The sequence below is a fragment of the Gekko japonicus genome, unplaced genomic scaffold, assembly GCF_001447785.1.
Source record: "Gekko japonicus isolate JY-2015 unplaced genomic scaffold, Gekko_japonicus_V1.1 scaffold24, whole genome shotgun sequence".
Classification (NCBI taxonomy): domain Eukaryota; kingdom Metazoa; phylum Chordata; class Lepidosauria; order Squamata; family Gekkonidae; genus Gekko; species Gekko japonicus.
In genome coordinates, this window is record NW_015164665.1 from 2,273,695 (window position 1) to 2,291,985 (window position 18,291).

Genomic DNA, 18,291 nt, shown 5'->3' on the forward strand with positions numbered 1-18,291 from the left:
ATATATATTGCATGCTTTCCAACAAAGATGTAACCATTACCAAATGGAACACCCCCGCACAGACAGAATGCAAACCATAGTTATAGCCTGTTACATAATGACATGGCACATAGTACATCACACCAATGTATACAAAAACACCTACCCCCCCCCTCTCTCTCTCTCTCACACACACACACACACACACACACACACACACCGGATTTGAAATGAAACAGAAGTGGGCATGTGCTTTCCTGAAGTCAGAGCCTCCATTTGATGATAGAACCTTAGCCCATGGAGGTCCTGTGACCCCAGGAATCAACTTATCTGCTGGATGGGGGGAGATGTGCCAAAAGTCACACTTCTGTCCCTAATTTCTCCCTAGAATCCAAAGCATTGTGTTTGGATCACTGCCAAATAAAAGCAAACCAGCAGCCGGCTCTCAGTACAGGTGAAGACAATTCTAAAAAGAGAACCTTATAGGACTTTCTGGACTGGATTCCAGAATCTAGTCTGGATTCCCTAATGCATTCTAGGGGCTTCATTTGGGGAGGGGCTACCCCTACAGAGCTGCTTAGCCCATCCTTATACATATCCTACATACATATCTTAAACAATACAGAAAGTTAAGAATTATTTTCTGTAGTCTGGCACATCAGAACAGTAGTCATAGTTGATTATACTAAAATACATGAAAAGAAACTCTAGGAAGACATTTTCGTTTTCTGTTTTGAATAATATTGTCCAGAGATTCTGTTAAAATGTTCAATAAATACCACTAATTTAATTTTCAAATATTCTTGCTTGCTGGCCTCATTTATATATTATCAGCTGCTACTTACCCAGTTAACGGATGGGACTTTTAAAAATTGCAACATAAACTCCTTGCCCTATTTTCTTCCATTTCATTGCAAAATAGCCAATTTTTATTACAAAATAAAACTTTTTTAGACAGCTTTAGTGTTTGTAGATACTCTCATAAAATAGAAGTTAATATAGAATTGATAAAGATGTCTAGTTATGCACTAATGAGTTACAAGAAGCTCCAGGTCATGCCGTTATATCTTGGGGGAAAATTCTTTCCCCTCCATTTTTAGTTTTTTAACATCTAGCCTGATGAAGAGCTCTGGAGAACGTGCAGCTTTTTTGTGTGATATTTCAGCTGGTACTAATAAAAGACATTCCAGAATTTTTGCTTTTTCTTGTATGTGGATCTCCACAGCTATCTACAACCACAGGTGTTATGTAACTCCTTCCCAGTGAAGACTGGTAAGCTTGCTGAGTTTTAGAAATGAGCAAAGGCTCTCACATGATGAACATGTGAGAATAACATTATTATATAAATCATTATAATTTTGAGGACATTTTATGGTTATAGTAGATATTTTAATTGACCCTGATTTTGTTGTAATTTGTAGAATTCCTTTAATCCAAAGTTATATCCTATAGCTGTTCTGTTAACAGGAGAAGGGAGGAGAGGCAACCTTGCCTGATTCATCTCCTTGCTGCCCCCCCACCCACCCACCAGCCTTCTTGGCTGCGAGGTCCCTGGCCCTAACCCATGGCATTGCCTCTTTGGAGGTCATGCAGGCAAGCTGGGGGGAAAGGAGGAAGGCGAGGAAAGATCTGTTTCCACTACTGCAGCATCTATAGTATACAACCTGTAATGCTTTTATGTATTGTAAGCCACCAGTGAGGGCTTTGTCAAGCTTTGTGGATGAGATATTTATACACCTTACCTCTCTAGAGTACAGTGATACAGACTCTCTCAGGGAACAATGTGAGAGAAAGCATTGCAAAACACCTTGCATACTATAAGAACAGTGTAAATAGGGGGAGGGGGAAATCCATAAAAGTTTTGCATAGTTTCCCCACAGAACAGGTGGGGGTGGGCTTGCCTCAATTTATGGAGAGTTTGTGGTTGATGGCCTTCTGTCCTTGAGGGCCACTAGGAACCAGGAGAAGCAATGTTTTTATATGTAGGCAAACGACCTGTTTACTTAGAAATAGGTACCATTGCTCTTGCATAAGTGTGCAGCAAACCAACAAAATGTATCATGAATCACGATTGTATAGAAGTTTAATCCAATGGCTCTCACATCTATGCTTCTGCAACAAAATTGTACTTTCACTTAGACTAATGCCATAATCCCCTTAATTCCATATAAATCAAAGACAACAGATTACCAGTTTACATTCCCAAAATATTCAAGTTAAGTCATGGATGTATGTTAACATTAGTGGGGGAGAGCAGGGTACAAATTGAAATTATTATTATTAATAATGACAACAACATCAAAGCAGGCGTGGTGCTGGCTGCTGGGCAACTGTCCAGAGATCCACTCCATCCTGACAAGACTCCCTTATCCTGATACCCTGCTGCGCCTCTGTAGCTGGCTAAGGTTAAAGATGCACAGAGTATCTGAAGATTCTCCCATGTGTCAGGAGGGGGGATGGAGAAAAGCATGTCAGAAACTGGGATGGATTGTCCTAAAAGCATATTCACCTTTTCAATAGAGTGGACAAACCTGACTTCATTACATGTCTTCACAGGACATCTGTCGTTCAGAAGTCTAGCATAAAAAAGGAAAGACGGTCCCACCCCCCAATGTGAGCAACAGTGTTACTTTCAGAAGCAACATGGCAAAAATACGGCACCTCATGGCATAGCAATCTGTACCTCCTGCATTTGTTTGCCACATCGCTTATTATTATTATTGTTGTTGTTGTTGTTGTTGTTGTTATTTCAATTTATACCCTGGCATTTTCCTCAAGGGCAGCCCAAAGCAGCTTACATAATTTGATTCTTCTCCATTGTATTCTCAGGGCTGGTTCCAGCTTATTTTGCACCCTAGGCGAGGATCCCTCCGCCCCCCCCCCCGTGCGCCCACCAATTTTCAAAAATAAATGCATTTTAGGAAGAATGAAAAACACAAATAATCAAGAAACTCCCAGAGTACGGGGCTGGGTGCAGTTTGGTGCCCCTAAGGGCCATCCCGCTCCTCACAACAACCCTTCGAGGTAGGTGAGGCTGAGAGTGCGTGACTGGCCCAAAGTCACCCAGCAAGCTTCTATGGCAGACTGGGGATTCATACCTGGAGCTCCCAGATCTTAGTCCAACACTGTCACCACTCTTCCAGCTCCTTAAAAGTATACCTGCCCTATCAGCAATAAAGTTGCATCCTTTCTTCCTTCAGGTAAAATATTTTTACGCCACATTGAAAACAATTACTCACATCCTTGGGCACGGAAAGGCTTTTCAAGAATTTAAGAGAGCAACTGATCCTTCCCAAAATATAGCATGGCTTATAACTTGGCTGCAAACACCTGCTTTTTATTTTAACACAGAAACAAGTCCAGGTCGAGTATTACATTTCTCCTGCAGGTTTTCATTTCATACACCTCGCAAATTGCCCCTTTCCTGCAGTGACTTATTGATTCATCCATCCCTCTGTTCTAAGCATTCTTTCCCCTCTTCCTCCGTGAAGCGACAGCCTCTTCTCACTCCCCCACGCTCCTCTTCTTAAGAATGAAACACAATATCTTCACCAAACAGCCGCTAAAGAGGCTGATCATTGGCTCCCGTTGTCCCCTGATACGGCAGACCCCGCCTCTTCGGTTGTGCTGACAGGCTGTTTATGTTTTTGCAAGGCCACCCTTTAACTCAGCCTCCTGATGGTTATAATGGAACCAATTGTCTGAATGCTGCAGGGAGCAGCCGCTCCTCCTCAGAGACGCGGGGTTTCAGTCCCTGGAAGGGCATGATGGAGTGCCTGTAAGTAAACTTCTAACTGTGCCATCAGGGAAAGGTTTGTTTGTTTTAAAATTTATTCTGGGGTTATGCAAGAATCCTCTTCTAGCAGGGGTGGTGAGAAGTTTATGAGTAAGAGAACTCTGGATGGAAGCTAAACGTCCCCTCCCCCTTGGAAGGAAGTCCTGTCCTCTGAAAGAACAGCTACTTTGTATGCAGAGACACACTCCTGGAGATTTCTCTATTCATACCTCCCATGAGTGAGATCATCCTGGAGGATAATAGACACAGAGCTAGAAAGAAACCAGCAGGATAAGACTAAAAGGACAAAGAACTACTGGAAAGGTCTAAACTTTAAAAGAAAAGTCGTGAGTTAATTGGCATCAAGTGCTTTAAGAGATTTAAAATGTATGAAGGCTCTGTAATACATCAAAGTGTGCGCCCAGGGGATGGAGGTGGGTGTGTTGTAGGACATAAACTATCCTTTGCAAAACTGTAGACATCTCTGAGATGGCATGTTGTAAAAAACCAGTGCTCTGAAAAATGCTGAAGTTGCTCTAGAGTACCAAATTTATTTCTAGTAGTAAAGCAACCATTGTCAGCAGAATGAGAGTACCCCTTTGCCTGTGATTGTAAAGAATTTGCCGTTTTCATGGCGTGGTAGATTGAGGTTTAAAGCTTCACAGCTTTCTGGAGCCTTAAGAGATTTTTGAAAATTTCTATACTTTTGCTGTGCAAATTTCTGGCTTTTAGACACAATGTAAAGTTAATCAACATAGACAAAATATTTTGTAGACACTAATGATCTTAAAAAAATTTAGAGACGTTATTTTTAATGTATTGGAGGGGATTCTTGATCTTCCCACCTCTTATTTTATCCCGACAAAAACCTTAAGGTAGGTTAGGTTAAGAGACGGCGACTGGCTTTGTGGGGCAGCTGTGTCAGTCTACTGTAGCATAATAAAGCAGAAGTCCAGAGGCTTCTAAAAGGTTAATGGTATTCATTCCCACATGAGCTTGCTTGCATCACAGGCAGCTTCTTCAGATGTCCCATAATGAGCTGGTAAGTTTCACAGCATTGCAGGCATTTAAACTTGGGTCTCCCCAGTCCTAGTTCCGCATTCTAAAATACATTGCCAAGCTGATCCAGATTGCTATACCAGCACCAACTGGGAATTGATATGTAACACTTAGACCCTAACTTCTAATTGGTTTCCGTGGCTCTTCCAAACAGAGAAAGGTTGCTTTGGGACTGATGTGAAAAATGCAGCCCTGCCACTGCGGCGAGCAGTGCAGGAATAAATGAGAACAGCAGCCCCGTCCTCCTGTCCTTCTCCATTTGATCCTGCCACTGCCCCCAAATGCCATTCCTCCCCTGCCGAGCCTTTGCAAAAGCACAGGTGCAGTGGTGGTCATGGTGGGACTGCCTGCAGCCCAGGAATAGGTAGTCATGCTTCTCTTTTCTCCCCAATAGACTCAAAGCATCTTACAACTTTCCACCCTCCTCCATATTATCCTCTCAACAACAAGCCTGCAAGGCATGTTAGGCTGAGAGCGAGGGACTGGCCCAACATCACCCAGTGAGCTGTCATGTCAAAGTGGGGATCTGAACCTGGGTCTCCTAGATCCTAGTCTGACACTAGTCACTACACAACACTGACATACACGCCTTCCAATTCCTTGTTGAGCAACACTGTAAGGGCTCGTTAGGAAAGGGGAGAAAATCCATTAAAGGACTAAGTGGTGGGGGGAGAATGCCAGACAGCAACATGCTGTCCTGTGTCATGGTCAAAGTGGAATTTAGCTCTGCCCCCTTGTCACAGTAGTGACAGGAGTGTTTTTAGTGGCATAGTGGCAGCCGCTCCAGCAGTTTTTGTTTTTCTCCAGATTAAAGGGGAAAGCCCTGGGAATGCCAAGCATTGTGGCTTGGGATGAGCATGACCGTATGTGGATATTCCCCTTTTTTAATCTGAGGGTTTTCTGCTTTCCATATGGAGGAAATCCCCATGTGGAATCTGCCAAAGATATAATTCAGGTGCTTTCCCCATGTTGCAAGGTATGTGAGAAACAACTCTGAACATCAGAACATCAGAGACGCCAATGTTGGATCAGGCCAAAGGCCCATCCAGTCCAACACTCTGTGTCACACAGTGGCCAGAAATACCAGTGCCATCAGGAGGTCCAGCAGTGGGGCCAGGACATCAGAAGCCCTCCCACTGTTGACCCCCCCCAAGCACCAAGAAGACAGAGCATCACTTGCCCCAGAGCCCCTAGCTATACCTTGTGGCTAATAGCCACTGATGGACCTCTGCTCCATATGCTTATCTAATTCCCTTTTGAAGCCGTCCATGCTTGTAGCTCCCACCACTTCCTGTGGCAGTGAATTCCATGTGTTAATCACTCTTTGGGTGAAGAAGTACTTCCTTTTATCCGTTCTAACCCGACCGCTCTGCAGTTTCATGGAGTGCCCACGAGTTCTTGTATTGTGAGAAAGGGAGAAAAGTACCTCTTTCTCTACCTGCTCTTTCCCATGCATAATCTTATAAACCTCGATCATGTCACCCCTCAGTCGTCTTTTCTCCAAGCTAAAGAGCCCTAAGCGCTTTAACCTTTCCTCATAGGGAAAGTGTTCCAACCCTTTTATCATTCGAGTTGCCCTTTTCTGCACTTTTTCCAAAGCTATAATATCTTTTTTAAGGTGTGGTGCCCAGAACTGCACACAGTATTCCAAATGAGGTCTCACCATTGATTTATATAGGGGCATTATTATATTGGCTGATCTGTTTTCAATACCCTTCCTAATAATCCCCAGCATAGCATTGGCCTTCTTTATTGCAGTCACACATTGTCTCGACATTTTCAGTGAGTTATCCACTACAACTTCTCTCTAATTTTATTGCAAAATCCTTCTGAACAGAATCCTACAAAATCTGCAAAATATCAGAGAGAACCATGAAGAAAGCAGACTCCCTGCAAAGGGATGCCATCTTTTGGTCAGGAAGGGGTTCTCTGCTTTTCACTGCAGCTTTGCAATTTGGCATTCAATAGCTGTGCCCTTCTAATAACAGGATGTCATCTGTTGAATTTTCAGACAGCCAATGGATTTTTTTTTTGCTTTTTAAAAAATTGGTAAGTTAAGAGACAAAATTTTAAACGTTCCCCTTCTGGTACATATTTAAGAATAACACTTATCCTATATAATCATGTAAGAAGCTGGAAAGATAGAGAATTGTGGAAGAAAGAACTAAATTATCTTCTGGTTGAAAACACTTATTTTTGTTATTGTCATTGCTACTTTTGTCAAGGGACTATCTGTAGCCATTGCTTATCTACAAAGGGCAACTGATTTCAATATATGTGAAAGGAACAGACATTTTATTCCTTTATTTATTCACATCCAAGGGATTTACAAGGCAAGACCTGTTCAGCTACAGCAAAGGAACTGGACCATTCTCTTGGTCATTGAAAACTTCTGTTACTGCTACTACTCAGAGGAGTATTTAAATATTTATATTGATAAGAATAGAGAGTGAACTAGAAAAAAGAATCTGATAAGGGTTGTTTCAGAATGCACTAGTGGCAGCAGCTGGTTAGCTTTATTTAAAAATTCTATTTTTAAATGTCTGGAGTGTGAATGTTGTTAATCTGTTATTTTCACTTGAAATGTGATCTGCATTTGCAACAATATAAGCTGGGGGCTGGATCTCATGGAGCCCTTCCATGGATAGCAGGATTTCTGCCAGTGAAACATTGCTTTCTCCCCTCTCTCCTTCTGCTGCAGTCCACAATGGGGCCCCCTCCCCTAAAAGCAGCATTTCATGGGGCATTTTGGGCTATAGCAGCAAGAAGAGGAGGCAAGAGAGTCAAGCTCTGCAGATGGAAATTAAGGTTACCAACTGTCATGTCCCTTTCACAGAGGCTTAAGATGTAGAAATGGGCAGCTGCAGCTTTTCATGACATGGTAAATAAATAGTTAAAGGAGCAGGACATTTTTTCTCTCCAGGCAGGTGGCAGCCCTGGTGGAAAGGTTCCGTGGGATCCATCCCGAGCGTTCTGATTCCATAGATGGAAAATGAAAGGAGAAGTGCCAGCATCACCTGGAAAAACTGCTAATGCAGCATCCCTCTCCCTATGCCACAAAATCCCCAAAGCCCCTCGGTTTAGTAAGTTTTTGGCAAACAACCCTGGGCTAAATAATACTGGAGTTCTTTGATTACAACACATAATCTGGGTCTAAAATTTAGCTTGCTGGCCCGATCTGGACGAGGAAGGAGGTAGACTTTACCCCCCAACCCCAGGGCCATTTCTCTGATTAGAGATGTCATCTTCGGGCTTCTGATGGTGGGGAGAAGATAAATACAACAGGGTGTTTTTTCCTCTCCATGGGGAGTGGGCTAATTGGGTAAATGGTACAGGGAGAATGACACTCCTTTTTCCTAGTCCTGTATCTCTTAATCGAGATCCTGCCCGTCCCTAGATGCTTAGGGTCAAATCCCATGTTAGTAGTTCCAGTTATGACACTCCATCATCCCAGGTAGTTTGGCCTTATGGAATTCTGCAGACCATCTCCTTGGCAGAATTGTAGTACAGGCCTCATGGTTAAGAGTAGCAGCAAAACAAGGGCAGGGTAGGAGGGGATAGCAGTGGACAATGCTATTTCCCCAGTTTCTCCCTCCCCCCATGTTCCCAACCCACCAGTGCTCCAGCTGGCAAACAGAATGCCAACTGGACAGGGGGAAAGTGCCCCTTTAATCAAGGTTTAACAAATGGAAATGACCAGTTGAGAGGCATTTCGTCACTGGAAGTGAAAAACACCACCTGGTAATTGCTTGCAGATAAAACAGATGTTATTATTTACATACATTATTTATATCCGCCTTTCTCACTGAGACTCAAGGTGTATTACACAGTGTGAGTCAATACAATCAACAGGATGAGCAATTCAATAAACAATGAAATAGGATTTGGGTTGTAGAGCAAAGCAGAAATCTAAACAGCAGAATTAAAGGTACAGTTCAAAAGTGAGCCACCCTGCCCATGGCTAGCTTCCTATTTGGGGTATCCTAGAGTAAAAGGTCTTGTCTTTTTTAAAGACAAGCTTCCTGTGCTCCTGGCTGTCTTTGTCTTGAATGAAGGCAGCAGCTGTGAGGACTTAGCCTTAATGCTTGCCTTCAGCTTTCACTCTTGTTTTAAATCGATTATGGCCCTTCTGGCAGAAGCACTCACTTCTATGCTTTACAGAGGCTGGCCTCTAGTAAGTAGTAGCTCTTGAAGCTGTGCATCTTATAGGGGGTAATTAATGCAGGGTGTCCCTTTCTTTCCATTGGGAGAGAAATACATTTTGGAATTGGATTACTGAAAAGGCCAGGCTGTCTTAGTTGCATGGCAATGTGACCAAAGACGCTGGTGTGGCTGAGGGCTGAAGCCCCACTTCTGGGCCCCACTGATGTGCCTTATCCTAAACAATATCCTTTTCACCAAGATGGTGGTAGGGAGGAGGAAAGCTGAGCTCTCTGCCTGGCCCTTTCATTTCCACAGCCACGTCAGAGGCTTCAGTTAAGGCCTACACGATGATGTGATGGGAGGAAAATTATTCCCACCCATTCATTGAAGCTGTTGCCAATATAGGGGTCAAAAGGGCAACCCCCTCAAATCCACTGTTCATCCCTGCCATCAGGCTCCACTGTGCATAAAGTACAGCTGTTAATGCTCTTCTCACTGAACAATGAGAGGCGATTTTTTTCCATTTGGGTTATTTACATTTAAAATCAGAGTGTGAGTAGCCTATTGGATTTTTCCCTGGCATCTGCTGTTTGACAACTTGCAGGTATCCATGCCAAAGTTCAGGAAGATACAAAAACTGACAGTTTTCTCAGGATACAAGAAAACGTCTGTCCCAGTTTACAGATTCTCTTTCCTTGCCAGGGATGAGTCAGCAGCAAGGAAGGAATTCCTCTGCCTTCCCTTTTATCTTGACCTGCTCTCTGCTCCTTGTTGATATTCAGGGTATGTAGAGGAATCTGTATGAAGATGAACTTCCAGCAGCTGTAGATGAACTTAACCAGATGCTGATGTGTTCAGAATAGTCAGGACTTAATAAAGAGCATAGTTGTTATAGATACACTCACTACTCCGCTTTGCAAAGTAACGTATAAACAGGGCTTGAGCGGCATATAAATCTGATAAATAAATAAATAAGATAAAATTGTCAGCCCCCCAGTGGAGGTGGGTGGGTGTGTTTCTCTTGCAGTCAGGCCCCACGCCCCACTGTCGATCAGCTGGCCGGTGGATGACTTATCAGGAGCAGGAGGGAGGCCCAGGCTATGTTGCCAGTGGTGTCACTTCTGGTGTGTGCCAGACGTTATGTCATCATGTTGTCAATGTCAGGGGATGACACTCTGGTATTTGGGCCAAAATTCTATGGGGATCTGGCAACCCTATAAACCGAGTTCATGCATGCACGATTATCATCCATCTTCACTGATGGCTCTATTTATTTATGTAGTATCTTTTATGCCCAATTTCCCCCTGAGGAGCTCAGGCAGTGCACATCAGTCTTCCCATCTGTATTCTCCCTTTCAACAACCCTGTGAGGTCGGTGAGGCTGAGAGAGTGTGATTGGTCCAAGGTCACCCACTTTGTTCGCGGAGTGGGGATTTCAACCTGGGTATCCCAGATCCTAGTCCAGCACTCTAACAGTCACACTGTGCTGACTTGCATGTGCAAGTCCAGTGCACGAATGAAAGGCCAGAAATAATTATCCCCTGACATTATCTCAGACACAATATTAAGGCAATTCAAACATTTGGCTGGGAGCCGCTGAGTCATTTAGCTTCATTCAGACATCATGACTATGAAGACACCTGGGGTTCTGCCAGGCTTGCCGTCTATGCTGCTCTCCTCATATGGAGCTCATTGACAGAATCTTGGTTTCAAACTAAGTTTGTTTACTTGTGACATATGAATGCAGGCGTGGTTCAACCAAAGCTAATCCCCCCCCCCTCAAAATTGCAATACTGGACCATTTTAAACATTAGTTTATATTCCATGGATTAGTTTCCCCTTCCCATTAGGGTTGACAAGGCTCCTGTTATAGCAGGAGATCTCCTGTTTGCAACCCTGGCTGCCTGCCACCACTCTGTTGATCAGCAGGAGAAAAGTAAATTATTTGAAGCTTTAAAATTTACTGATGCACTCAAAATGGGAACAGAGCTGGCAACCCGTCTCATCTGAACGAGAAGTTGTGAACTGGATTTGTTACTGCTCATCTTATCTGAAAGAGGAGTTGTGAACTGGGTTTATCATTGCCTTAGGGTTCTCTCCCATTGGAAGACATTTGTGGAATTGATACACTTGATGTGTCATTCTTGAGGAGGGGAAACTTTAAATTTTTATGGATTGAAACACATGCTTGTTATTGTATAATATTTATATAAATAAATTGGTTATTAATGCTACATTTGTACCCTACAGCCATGATGTTCTACTTTGTTTACAGGTCTGTTAGTGGCTAAGCTACTGTCTTTATTGTAAATTTAAAAATTGCCATCAGCATGACAGCATTACATAACCTCCAGGAATACCTCCAGGGATAGAAGTGACATAACTCTGCTCTAGAAATCACTGGAAACTCTAAGCTAAACCATTGAGTTTCTGACAATTCCTAGAGCAGCATGACATCACTTCCAGGTTTTCCCAGAAGTGATACAGCACCATTGTGCTGATGGCACCCTTTCATGTCCCCATCCCCTCAGACTCTTGCCATTTGCCAGCTGCTGGCTGGCAACTCTACCCACAACGCTCTCCACAAGGAAGAAGAGAGAGATGCATGTGTGATAACAATAACAAGATGGGTTTGTGCCACTTTCAGTTTAATTTCATCTTGACGTGTGGTCTGAATGCAACCCAAGTGATGTTATAATAAATATGTGATACAGCCTTTAAAAAATGATGTGAAATACGATTGCACAATGGAAATACAGCTGTTCTTTCCCCCCTCCCTGTGAGTTCAGAATGTTATTAGGCAGATTCATGGAATTTCCCTGTATTCCTAAGGTTATCCCAAGTGTGTGTGAGAGTTTTGAAAGAAAAAAATTCAGTGGAGTTATAAAGGTGAGCTTATACTGGGGATTAAGAAGAATCAGCCTCAAGCTATGTGGATACTCCCCTTCTCCTCTGCCAGTGGAACTGTCATGCAGCAGCACAGGGACCACAGGCCTTGTGTGGCTAGAAGGTGGGCCTTGTTTGGTCACTGCATCACCTCTGTGTGCAAATACCCTAGCAACTGGAACCTTCTGAACTGTGTCAAAATTTGCATGCCATCTGTGCACCCGGCCAGCTGGAAGAAATAATATTGTGACAGTGTTCCCTCTGGCAGTCCTAATGCCCAACCCGGGTCTGCTGTAATAATTGCGGCGAATTATGTGATCTGCTCCAGGAATGTGGTGTTTACATGCTTTATTCTCTCTCTCTTGTGATTACATCAGACTGTAAATTAGAGCAGCTGAGGCCAGATTGGAGGGGGTGCAGGGTTTGTCTTTACTACTAAACTACAGTCATCCTGGCATCTTGACCAATCTTTTTTTTTTTAATGGTGTGTATGGTACAGGTAACCCAGGTGGGTGTTGATCTGATTGGATATTTTCTAATTCCCTGAATCCCAAATATGATAAAAAGGTGTGGTAGACATTTTTCAAATAAGTGGTGCTCTGTTCTCAGTGTGTCTTACTAGGTGTATGGATTTATACACTGATGCAACATTGGAAGTGGACTAAAGGCTCATAAAACAAGTCAGGGATCTGTTTTAAGACTGTCTGCAGGAATACTTATTTTGCACTGGTGACAACTGTATGAATCAGGCAGGTTTGTAAAAACAACATTAAGCAATTTAGCTGGCTATTGGGTATTTTCAGTCTCTTTGTGGTTCCTGTTTGTTAGCTTGTGGGATTCTATGACAAATGGGCAGAGTACAGCTATAGGCTCCTAGCTTCAGTTTATGAAGAACAGATGTGTGCGTGGTCTGGAAGGTAACTCAAAATGGAATATGCTGAAGGTCTGACAGAAAACTGGGGATTAGGAATATTAAGGCTCAAACTATGTTCTTATTCCCCTTCTCCTCCAGCTGTTGTTACTACATCGTTGGTATGTGTCAAAATGGTGACAGTAATTTAATTTGGAAATATTCGGGGATAATGTCTTAACATATCGTACTGCAGCCACAATGTAGAATTGTGGAGCAAATATTTGTAAAAAAATTGTTCTGTTGATTTCAGGTTCAAAACTAGCAGCTAATGTTCTTTCACCACGGTCTTTCTAAATACTGAAAGTTTACTATAACTTCATGCATTAATTCTCACTAAGAAGTTTTCTATGAAAGTGGGGAAAAACACTTTTGCTGAGATTTTTGGCAGGCATTCTGCTGTGTTAGTATTAGTGTGAAGGGGGAGGGAGAGAGGTGGAAAACAGCCCTTCCCCAAGCCTGGGAGGAGGCTGAGGTGGCCCTGTGGGAGGTCAGGTCAGAAGCTGGCACTTGGAAAGCTTTCCATACCAGATGATTTAATTGTTCTGTTTTAGAATTCAGCCACTTCAGCTGAGAACATTTAAAGCGCCTACTTTTTCTGTAGAGATCAGAATACCAGCTGGAAGACTGTAGAAAGAAAATGGATTTTGCTCAGCTTTCTGTGTGTCAGGAGTTGGCTGGAAAAGTTAGCTGCCAGTGCCCAAGGAGACTGTGGGATGCTGCATAAGCAGGAAATGCAAGGGCAAAGAACAGCGAATATTTCCGGCTTTTTTTAAAAAATAATCCTAAACCAGTGCCAGATGTTGTGCGCATTAAATTTGAAAAAAGTATCTTTATAACAGAAAGGCAATTCTTTTTTTCTCAGCAAAGCTTGTCACGTTTTTTTTTAAAAAATGAATTGTTCATACTTGGTCATTTTCTGTATTTTTTTAACCATCAAAGGTTTTTTTTTTTTTGGGGGGGGGGGTTGATAGACAGAAGACATCCAACAGAGAAGGTAAGCTTGCACCTTGATGTTAAATTAAGTTTTCCTTTTTTGTTCAGAAATTATTCCAGAGTGGTTGAAAACCACTTTGTGTAGCATCAGTGTAGTTTATGAACCTAGGACATAGTCTTATTCTAGGAGCAGTAATGTAAACAACTTGAGAATTTCTGGCACTCACTGCTGAATGCTGATAATCCTTGCATGGGTGATTAGGGCTGCCAGGTCCCCCGGGAGGGCAGAGGTTCCCCCACTCAAAGGGTCCCCAATCTGCCGGTCCGGAAAAGGCCGGCGGGGGAACCCCACCACCAACGTGTCTGGTTCAGGCCGATGTGCCCTGCGCAGTGACGTCACCCGGAGGTGATGTCATCATGTTGGGCACGTCGCCAGCTGACGCTCTAGCAATCAGCCTGAGAACTCTATGATCCCGGCCAGGGACCAACTCCCCCCCACTTTTAACTGTAAGTCACTTGGCAACTCTATGGGTGATTGTCATTGTTTCCTGTGGAAAACTATTTTGGCAGTCCCTAGCTGTTGGCAGTGTTCCCTCTAAGCTGAGTCAGTGTGAGCTAGCTCACCGCTTTTTAGCCTCCGGCTCACACATTTTTGTCTCGGCTCAGGAAGGAGGGCTCCAGAGCAAACTGATTTATGCAGTAGCCACATCGCTCGCTCACAACTTTAATGCCAGTAGCTCACAAAGTAGAAGTTTTGCTCACAAGACTCCACAGCTTAGAGGAATCCTTGCACAGGACCATTGATTAACTTCTTGTATAGATCTGTTCAGTCCAGGGGATGAAGTCTTCAGGAAAATAATTTTGAGAGTGATTCTGTGGGTACGTTTTAACATTGAAACATGGGCTGAGGGTATGTATATGCATGTGCCTCTTGTGACCTGAAGCTGTTTCAAATGTTAATTATTGATAACTAGACCATGTGAAACTTCTATAATGTCTTGTTACTATGTCGTTGCTGGTCATGGTATCAATCCCTCTTATCACATAATTAATTCCCATCTCTGGGAGCCAAAGTTGTTGGTGATAAGCTTGTCACAGGCTACCTGCTCTGTTTAGACTGAGTGTTGGCATGCTAAGTATCATATTAATGTTTTCTGAATTATGAGTTAGGGGAAGGCTATGGGAATAAATCCACAATTCTAAGTGCAGTTATTTGCCCAGTATATATAAACTGTGATAGACTGGTAGTATTTGGGTTCTAGTGGTGCTAGTGTCCAGAGGCAAGAGGTTAGATTAAATCAGGAAGTGGTATACTGAAGAGACTAGGGTTGCCAACTTCCAGGTGGTGGATGTAGACCTCCTGGGATTACATCTGATTTCCAGGGAACGGAGATCAGTTAACCTGGAGGAAATGGCTGCTTTGGAAGGCGGACTCTATTGAAGTCCCCTCCCCAAACCCTGCCCTCCTCAGGCTCCACCCCCAGGTATTTCCAATCCAGAGCTGGCAGCCCTAGAGGAGACCAATGAGGTGCCAAGAACCAGGAGATTGTATTCCAGATGGTGCTGTTGGATCTCACAGATTCCAAATTCTCCCTGCCTTTTATATTCGGCTAGCCCTTTGGTGCATAATGTAAAATGCTGGTGCTTGTCTGGTAGAAGGTCCAGTCTGAGTCCCACCAAAGTGTCATATAGGCAGCCATCTTGACATACTGCTGGTATAATTGCACCCAGTACCATTGGAGGATCGCGGGAAAAGGTTATCAGCAATGTGGTGGGAATAGCAATGCTTTTAGGTTTAGCCTAAATTACATTAATCTCAGTGGCACTCAGTTCTAAGTAGGGTTGCTAGTCTCCAGCAGAGGCCTGGATATCTCCCAGAATCACAACTGATATTCAGATGACAGAGATCAATTCCCCTGGAGAAAATGGCTGCTTTGGTGGGTGGACCATATATCATTATACCCCACTGATGTCGTGCCCCTCCCCAAAGCCCACCCTCCCCAGTCTTCATCCCCCAAATCTGCAGGAGCTTCCCAACCTACAGTTGGCCACCCTACTTATAAGCAAGCATACTTTTGTCATATCAAACCTTTCTAAACTGAGTAATCAATTAGCAAAGCCTCTTCAAGTATAACTAAAACCAACTGAGCCTTGAACCACAAGGTTATACCCAGTGAGTGAGTACTAGACTTTACCTCCCATTAATGCTGGTCATATGAAACAGAGTTAAATCAAGCATAGCTAAATTAAGACATGAGTTAATCTCAGACATGTGGAATATGTTGGGTGTGCACTGGAACTTCCTGTTCTAGCCACCTATATCACTGGCTGAGTTTACAAACAAGGACACCTGATACTTTGATAAAAGGAGACAGAAGGTGACAGAAAAGGTTTATGTGTTGGTCACTACAGAAAACTGGAGAATGGTTGAGTTAGAAATCACCTGAATGCCCAGCAGTATTCAGCATTTTCAAACAGTGGGTTGAATCCAGCTACTTTTCTTAATCTCAATTAATTTGTCTCCTTACGACAGCCCCATCCCACATGGTTTTTGTCCATAGCAGTCCCAAGATCCCAGTATAGCCTTTTGGGAGGTCAAAGGGGACACACACATCCCTTTTTCTCCAATAGAAAACATGGTTGGATCCAGCCCACTGGATCTACCTTTAATTCCCTCCTGCAAAATGGGAACCACTTTTGTTTTTCTCCCTTTCTTTTTATTTTAAAAACATAACCAAATAAAAGGTGGTGATGCAGTGTTGCAATCCATCATGGATCACAACAAAGAATCTTCTATTCTGAGCACTGCTTACACATTTAGTCCTTGCCATGTTATCATGTGTCACAGTGACAGAGCATGAAATGAAACCTGCAGTAAAACAGAGGAGGAACCTTGTTAGTAAACAGAATCAGCTGTCATGTCAATGCTGAGGGATGCTTTATTAAAATGCTGACAGATCAGTGTAGGACTTAGGTTGATTGGGTTGGATTGTCATGACTGTTCAGATATCTCAGACCATGAATATACTATATGACGAGAGTTCCTAAGCCTAAACACAAGTCCAAGATAAGACTGTGGTGTTCTCTGACTCGAAGTTTCTGCTTGGTGGCATGCTAGTAAAATTGATTTTCCACTGTGTCAGGTGACTCCATAACAAAGCATTGTGGATGTTTTGGCCACATTAATTGCTTTCTAACAAACGTTCAAAACTGTATGGCTCCACTACAACTTCCTGATTTTGTACTGGGGGGAATTGTTCATACTTTGGATTCTCTCAACATGGAGGGCTGTCACTCAGTGGTAGAGTACCTGCTTTGTATGCCAAAAATCCCAATTCAATCCCTGGCATCCTCAGTTAAAAGAGTCAGGTAGTAGGTAAGAAGCAGACTAGACAACACTGACCTTAATAGGGGAATGGTCTGACTCAATATGACGCATCTTCATGTGTTCATATACTGTTTTGTACAAGGCAGAATTTTCTACTGCTTTCTAAGCACATCACAGAGCTAGAAATAACAGTTCATTGTGCTGGGGGGAGAGGGGGTTAGATAAATTGTCCATGCAACCTAAAGGAGCAATGTGATTTTTATATCCACAGTGGCTTCTTTTCATAGAAACACTGGCATCTGGATGCAGCAACATTCTCTCCTTATACCTTGCTCATCAGTGGAAGTGATAATATAGCCCTTAATATAATTAGCCCACACCTGTGAAACACTATTTGGAGTCCAAGGATGGGCGATCTCTTTGTGTTGTGTTTCTGCTCTGCAGACTTTAAAAGCATGCCCAGTCACTGTGTGTGATGGGTGCATGTGGAACTGTTCCATTTTTCACCCTGATCTGGATAGCCCAGGCTGGCTCGATCTTGTCAGATCTCAGATGGGCCAGCTCCAGTTAGTACTTGAATGGGAGACTACCAAGGAAGTCTAGGGTTGCTATACAAAGGCAGGCAATGGCAAACCTGTTAATCTCTTGCCTTGAAACCCCATGAGGGGTCGCCTTAAGTCACCTGTGACTTAATAGTACTTTCCACCAACATAGTATAAAGAATTATTATTGTGACTGTTAAATAATGTCTATGATCCACCCAAAGTTAATAATATTTAGGTCACACTGATTTTAGTAAAAAGGGGGTGAAGGGGAAAGACGTATTAGGACATTCTTAATGCGCCCTCTGAAATCAGCAAAATGCTCACCACAATCCTAATCATGTTTAATCAAAAGCAAGGCCCATTGAGTTCAAGGAACACCCTGTAATAAATTTGTTTAGGATTTAAATTTTAAAAGTGACTGGGCCATATCTGTAGTTCTTTTGACATTCCTAAATCTGATCTAATGTTTTAGAAGTGTGCATAATTATTTAGAACTGGTCTATATGTAAGAGCTGTTTGGACATGGAATGATAAACTTAGCTTGAGGTGATATTTTGGTAATATATATTCCCCCCAATCCACTCCAGTTCTGTCATTTCTACTGTGCTGAAGACATTTTGGACTAGTGATAAAACTACCTAGTTTACAGTCTTCACATTTCCGGTGTGGGCTGAGGAAAATAGGCCACAGCAACTATCAAAAAGAGCCTGAAGGGCCCATTATTTAGTTC

At 43.0% G+C, this 18,291-nt stretch overlaps 1 protein-coding gene across 1 annotated transcript in view; it reads left to right on the top strand.

Moving 5' to 3' along the window:
- Positions 1-3,692: 3,692 nt before the first annotated feature.
- TRIM2 (tripartite motif containing 2) overlaps positions 3,693-18,291 on the top strand; it is an 81,436-nt gene continuing 66,837 nt past the window's right edge. Inside the window, exon 1 of the mRNA XM_015409033.1 lies at positions 3,693-3,757. The gene's annotated coding sequence lies outside the window, so the exon portion shown is untranslated. The remainder of the gene's footprint in view (positions 3,758-18,291) is intronic.